At 40.1% G+C, this 7,500-nt stretch overlaps 1 protein-coding gene across 2 annotated transcripts in view; it reads right to left on the bottom strand.

The window, feature by feature from the left end:
* Positions 1-7,500, bottom strand: part of LOC137489791 (suppressor APC domain-containing protein 1) — a 57,735-nt gene that overhangs the window by 23,757 nt on the left and 26,478 nt on the right. Inside the window, exon 6 of one of the 2 annotated variants that reach the window (XR_012402659.1) lies at positions 6,242-7,500. This exon is cut by the window's right edge and continues 819 nt beyond it. The exons of the other annotated variant lie outside the window; for it this stretch is intronic. The gene's annotated coding sequence lies outside the window, so the exon portion shown is untranslated. Of the gene's footprint in view, positions 1-6,241 lie in introns of those variants that run through there. 2 annotated transcript variants of the gene reach the window in all.

Genomic DNA, 7,500 nt, shown 5'->3' on the forward strand with positions numbered 1-7,500 from the left:
TACCACATTTTCGGATTTTACCACATTCTTACCCTATTATGAACTTGTTCACTTTATTTATTGGACTTTATTTATTTTGCCTTACCTGATTTCTGGAACCGCTTTTCCCCAGACTCAAACCCGGTCGTCGTTGTCAGCTCCTCTTTGGGTCTCAACTCCGCCGATGTAAACAACGACCTAACTAGACAAACTGGTTGCGCCCTCCACATGAAGGTGAGTAGTCAGCCGATAGGCGCAAAAAGGAACGGCGTCTTACCGCCCCTTGGCGTTCGCTTAAAAAAATTAAATGCAGTCCTACGTACCTCCGGCTACATAATTCGCGGTCTCCAGAAACGTCTTTCCGTCAAGTCAGTTTGTTAGGATATTTGGATACAACTATTTGATGATCTGCAACATGCATCTTCATATTGGCCTTTAACAAACTGAAAAGGTCATGATTTTACAAAAAGCTGTGGAGTCTTGACATGACATGTAAACCATTTTTGTGGAATGGGAAGAAATCTCGAATGTGGTTCGAGAAACTGCAGCTTGCAGTTGAGAGGGTAGACCATTATGCATCATTATAGTAGTAGTATCATTATGCATTTGGTTTGAGGCACCTGGGAAAATGGATGTTACCTCCAGCACGTGTCAAGTAAAGGAGGTCGAGCCTTCTCATTTATGGCTCCTAAACTCTGGAATGGGGTATATGCCGAGCTAATGTGTTTCCCATGCTGATACACTTCCGGTGACCTGTTATCGTGATTTTTTTTCCATTTTATATGGTTCCTTTTAAAGTATCGATGTTGTAATGTAATTAAAATACAATCAGTAAAAAAGACTTTGGCATCCATTTAGTTGCTCAAGCGTAAAACGAGACAAAAAGCCGCTTGCTCGCATGTACCCGTCAGAATCGGCAGGTTACCGCAGAGGCTCCATTGAATATACTGGGGTAAAATAAATGCTCATATTATAAAGACATGGCGGAGAAAATGTAATTTAATGTAGTGCTTCTTGTACAATCTGAGTCCCACTTTATATCAGATATCACTCAATCAGGTGAGATCGCTGATTTTTAAAGAAAACAGACCTTAAACGCGCCGATTTTGCAATGGCATACAGTTTGCCAATTAACCCAGGTTACTGGCAAATTAAAAGTCCTATCAGCATGCTTCGGCATATACCCCATAGCCTTCTTGATAATGTGATCAAGGTTGCGATGATCCCAAGGTTTCCATATCCTGGACCAGGCCGTATACTGAGCAGCTGCTGTGGGGGTCATGGAGGAGTGGAGTCCTGCGACGCTCCAGGGACAGACAAGTCTTCGCTGAAGTCCAGCTTTCAGCCTCCGGCACCTAGACTGCAGCTCTGCACAAGACGTTTGGCCAGTGGACAAATTAAAATGGTCGTGCCCAACTGAGCCTGGTTTCTCTCGAGGTTTTTTTTCTTCACTCCCGCTGCTTGGTGAAGTTTTTTGTTTCCTCGCCGCTGTCGCGCTAGCTTGCTCAGTAGTGATTATTAAACCACACTGAACTGAGCTAAACTGAACTGAACTTAAGCTCTGAAAACTGAACTACACTGTTTCAATTTACTTTAATCTTCAATGTGAAGCTGCTCGGACACAATCTGCATTGTAAAAGCGCTACACAAATAAAAGCCGAATTGAACTGAATGCCCAGAAGTCTAAAATTTTTGGAGAGAGGTGCATGAATACCTTGTAAAGATATTGCAGACCCCGTATGACTTTTGCCCAAGCTTATATATATATATATACTTGGTGACCCCTGTCCCCTAATGCCGAGTTCAGACTGCATGATTTTCAAACTAGTCGTGTCACAGATGTTTTCACACTGCTTGACTATCTGGGCTAGCGTTTCGTCGCTGCTTTGTTTACACTGCAAGATGGTTCGGCGACAGGGACTTTCACATTGCATTACTTTACTATAGGAAGAATCGCCGACAACTTCATCCAAACTACGTCTCACAGCCAAAAACACGTCGTATATCTTTTGTTATTAACTACATAATGAGAAAGAAGCCTTTAATGGAGTAGAACATGTACATGTTTGCTCACCTGAGTTTAAAGGAATTAGCCATTTCTCCTCAACTTAAGTTGATAATAAACTAATTTCTTTCTGTATGAAACGTCAAACAGACACGGTTGCTCCTGAGTCCTGTCAAACCTCCACTAGTTTTTCCTCCATTTCGTGGGTCCAAATAAACCGAAAAAGAGCGCTTTTAACTTCTCCCCCAGCCTCCCGCTGGCCTGCAGCAGTTATACACACACGCACACACAAGTGAATGCCGCTCTCTCATTGGCTGTAGGCGATCGCTGATGTTATTTTCAGTCAAAACTCAATTCACACGGCATGATTTGAATCGCCGACAGCTCCAGATATTCAGCACGCCAAATATCTCGCAGGCATCGGCGACTCATCGGCGATTCTCTCAGATCGCATCTTTGATCGTTCATACTGTGTGATTGTCACTCACGTGCACGAGCAGCGATTTGCCTGTGATTCTGTCGGCGATTTCTCAAAACCTGTCGGCGAGCCAAAATCGGGGTTAAAATCACGCAGTCTGAACTAGGCATAAGCCACATGAATAAAGCTGAATCACAGTGGATAGAGAGTTGAATTATGCTAGGTAGACGAGGGATTGTGGAAAAACTGGAAAGTAGACCGACAATCTTCCAGTGGATCTCAGAGTTAGGACGAGTCGCAGCTTATGAAAAACTCTCCTATAGTTTACATGGAAGGATTGGAATTTATTTTGATAAATGGGGAAAACACAATGCTAGCAAACATGTAACAACTAAAATAATAATTAAGGTTATAATATTAGCAACCCCCCACCCCTTTTTTTTTTCTTCTTCTTTTTTAATTTCTCTCCTTTTTCCTTTTTCTTGTGTCTGTTCTGGTTGTTTATTTATTGTATTTATTTATGTTGTATTGTTGGGCTGTTATGCATTTGATATTCATCTGCATTATTTGAATAAATAAAAAAAAATTCAAATTTAAAAAAAAAAAGCTGTGGAGTTATAAAATTAAATAAAAGCGGTTATATGTTACTTCACACTTTGGCTGTACAATATTAATATGTATCAATTTGTAAACGTGCTCCTATTTTTACGACAGTGCACATTAGGGATGTAACGGTATTGTAAATACCGTCATACCGCAACATTAATTTTTTTCGATATTACCGAAGTCGCATGACTCGGTAAAACTATAGGTCTTCTGAGAAAATTTGCTCAGGTGAATGAAGCGAACGGGAGGTAGCGAAAACTACAATTCCCATCAGCCCAGGCTTGACCATCATCCCTTGCGGTCTGTTGTCGCTACAGATCCAGTAATGCGGAAATGGAGTGTGCTGCTAGAAGCGGGGATGAAAAAGAGCTGGAAAACTCTAAAGCGGGTGTTGTCGCCGCGCGCGTACTGAATAGCGGTGTTGTCGCGCGAGTTCTTATCAGCTGTGTTGTCGCGCGCGTACTGTAAAGCGGGGACGGAGGGTGGGTATGTCGCGTCGCGGGGGCACTTTTGATCATTTTGGAAGGGAACTTTCTATCCAAGACTAAAAAGGGCATGTGCACTGCACAGGTTGAGCCCTATGTGTGCACGTGCCTGCAAGTTGGGGAATAGGACTAATAATCAGTCATGGGGACTGCAGAAACACAGCACACTGTTCAGATTGATGCAGACATGAGATCTCTATCTCACTCATGGTTTGTCCTCTCAAGTGGGGGAAAGACAGGGCCGGATTAACCAATGGGCCTTATGGGCACAGGCCCAGGGGCCCGTGCGCACTAGGGGCCCCTGCGAGGGGGGAGAAAAAAAGACAATTTCGGAGTGTCTGTTTAGGCTAATTGCAAATAGCGCATCTAGTTGGACTAAGCTATGCAGGGTTTACGCCCATCGATGCCTGATTGATAGAGATAAGATGAGTAAAGAGCTGTGAAACAATACAGCAGCAGTGGCGCACCTTGTAAGGCACACGGCATCATCTTTTGACGCGATCACTCATAACATTGGTTCGAATCCACCATCAGCTGAACTCGTGCTACTTTTTTTCTCCCCATTACATATCAGATTGGAAATATATTTATTTTTAACAGGAAAGAAACATTTTTTAAAAATAATGCAAATGTGATATAAAGTCACAAGTGTCTCGTGGGTATTTAATAATGTTTAGCCTTATTATACGCGCCTGCCGCGCCTCCCTCTCTTCAAAAACTCTATTGCTCAGACAACTGTATTTCCTCTGAGCAAAAAAATCGCGAGCACATATTAATATTATTATTATATTTAAACTGCCTTTCTTTCTTTCTTTGACTAAACAGAATGCTGTCATTGGTCAAGCGCGGAAACGTCAGTTTTGTAATAACCCGCACTAAACTGAGCGGACTGTAGTGTAACGTTATATCTGTCATAGATCAAAAATGAGTGGACAAGTGGATTTAGCAAACGCGAGAAAAAGAGGAGAGGAGGCATCTTTATTGAGGCATTTTCCATACACACCGACTTTAAACAGACCTATGATCAGGAGAATGAGGGTACAGAAGAAGACGTTATGGTAACTTTAAATGATGAGAAGCTAGCATTAACCAGGCGGAGGAGACTAACGGCAGCGCAGCGCGGACTGGATTCATTGTGTGAGAGACAGACAGAAAAGGAGAGAGAGAGGGAGAGAGAGAGAGAGAGAAAAAGGCCCAGAAGAGGAGAGAGACAGGAGAGTAGAGGTATAGTGTGTGTGATTTCGGATACTTTTAGGTTTATAATCAAGTCTTTATCACGAGAAGAGTAGAGAAAATAGAGGGAGAGGAGGAGAGAGACAGTAAATCAGTGTTTGTATTATGAAAGACTCAGATTCACAGAACTCAGATTCATAGAACTGGATTGGAGAAGCATTGTGCGTTATATGCCATGGCAATAATATGCTTTATAAGTTTGTAAAAGCAATACATTAAAATACCCTTAAAAAAAAAAAAAAAAAAATATATATATATATATATATATATATATATATATATATATATATATATATATATATATATATACAGTTAAAGTCAGAATTATTAGCCCCCCTGTATTATTATTACCCCTGTTTATTTTTTCCCCAATTTCTGTTTAATGGAGGGAAGATTGTTTTTGCACATTTCTAATCATAATAGTTTTAAAAACTTATTTCTAATAAAAGATTTATTTTATCTTTCCCATGATGACAGTAAATTATTTTTTAATTGATATTTTTCAGGACACTTTTATACAGCTTAAATTGACATTTAAAGGCTTAACTAGATTAATAGGTGAACTAGGCAGGTTAGGGTAATTAGGCAAGTTATTGCATAATGATGGTTTGTTCTCTAGACTATTGAAAAAAAAATTAGCTTAAAGGGGCTAATAATATTGTCCCAAAATGGTTTTTAAAAAATTAAAAACTGCTTTTATTCTAGCAAAAAAATATAAAAAATAAAACTTTCTCCAGAAGAAAAAATATTATCAGACATACTGTGAAAATTTCCTTGCTCTGTTAAAAACCATTTGGGAAATATTTTAAAAAAGAAGAAAAAATTGAAAGGGGGCTATTAATTCTGACTTCAACTGTATATATATATATATATATATATATATATATATATATATATATATATATATATATATAAATATATATATATATATATATATATATATATATATATATATATATATATATATATATATATATATATATATATATGTGTAGTTTTATTAGTATTTTTATTTAATGCTTTGAAAAATAATTTAAATCTTTGTAGACTATAAATGCATATGTACTATATATCATTTATTTAAATTTGTGGGCAACAAATTATAGATTCATTTTATTTAAAAATTATTATATTATTCTTATTTTTTAAATGCAACTATTGGGGTGCGGCCAGGTAGGGGGCCTTACAAGACAATGTGCCCAGGGGCCCCTGAGTTCTTAATCCGGGCCTGGGGAAAGACAATGCACAACGTTACCCACTGCTGTCAACCTGGGCCAAGTCATATCTCTCTTGTCCCAGAAACCTCAGTCCCAAATGAGAGGGTTTTTTCTGTTGCAGGGGACATTGTAAATACCCAGAGATACCAGCTTTTACCAGATTATAGTTATATGATAATTTTCCTTTAAACCCATCTCTATCTAAGTGAGTGAGTGATTAAATGTTGAATGTGATGAGTTTTCAACAATACTAAATTGAAACTTTATTTTTTTCATGGTTTAATAATTTTTTGTTATTAAAATTGAAGTTCCTGTTTCAAAGCTAACAGATAGATGACTAATTTGTCTGTCATTGACACTTTTGGCACTTTTTTGGAGTATTTTCATAAGTTTTGTTTTTTCCTGTAAATGATTCAATAAATACCGTACCGTGACATTCATACCGAGGTATTACCGTACCATGAAATTCTGATACCGTTACATCCCTAGTGTACATACATCCGAGCGGCACGGTGGCTCAGTGGTAAGCACTGTCGCCTCACAGCAAGAAGGTCGAAGGTTCCAGCCTCGGCTGGGTCAGTTGGCGTTTCAGTGTGGAGTTTGCATGTTCTCCCCGTGTTGGTGTGGGTTTCCCATGGGTCTCCAACTCAATTCCTGGAGGGCCGCAGCTCTGCACGGTTTTGCTCCAACCCTAATCAAACACAGCTGATCCAAAAAATCAAGGTGTTTAAAGGCTGATTTATACTTCTGCGTCAAACGCCGGCGTATGCTACGGCGCTGACGCATAGCCCTTCGCTGTGGCTGTCGGCGTCACTGACGTGCACCTCTCAAAAAAAGTAACTACACGTCGCAACAACGTGTAGCGCAAGCTCTGTGATTGGTCGGCTTGGTAGTGTTGACGAGTCCGGGCGGGGCTGAGATCCCTGCTAATGGCGCAAGCCCAATGGAGCGATTGTTTACAAGTGTAGAGTCCAGCGAAGGAGCTTCAGATGGAAAGTTTTGTTTTGTTTTGTGTTTACCTCATAGTTAAAGTTGTTGCACGTCCGCCGGTTCCTGCCTCAGAATGAGCGAGTTTGAGCCACTTGTACATCCCGGAAGTGTTCAGGAAAAGCAAAACACCAGTGAAGAAACTCGACACAGAGGAACATTTACACCTCACTGCCAACTAGCATTTCGGAAGTGTTAATGCAGACCAACAGAGACAGCGTGCAGAAGTATAAATGCTCAGCTACGCGCGTTGCATGCGCCGTGAGTTACGCCGGTCACTTGACGCAGAAGTATAAACTAGGCTTTAGACTAAACCATTAAGCAGGTGTGATTTGGAGGTGGTTGAAGCTAAACTAAGCGGAGCTGTGGCTCTCCAGGAACTGAGTTTGAGACCACTGCTATAGGGGAACTGATGAGCTAAATTGGTCGTAGTGTACGCAGGCTCGTAGGCAGCCTGGTTAAAATGGCGGTTCTCTTTTTTTGCAACCATACGCCTCATTTTCTAATTAAATACTGAATTTTAGTGACATTTTAAGCACTTTTCTGTATTAGCTTGCCGGATGGTCATCA

Source organism: Danio rerio, chromosome 4, assembly GCF_049306965.1.
Source record: "Danio rerio strain Tuebingen ecotype United States chromosome 4, GRCz12tu, whole genome shotgun sequence".
NCBI classification, from domain to species: Eukaryota; Metazoa; Chordata; class Actinopteri; order Cypriniformes; family Danionidae; genus Danio; species Danio rerio.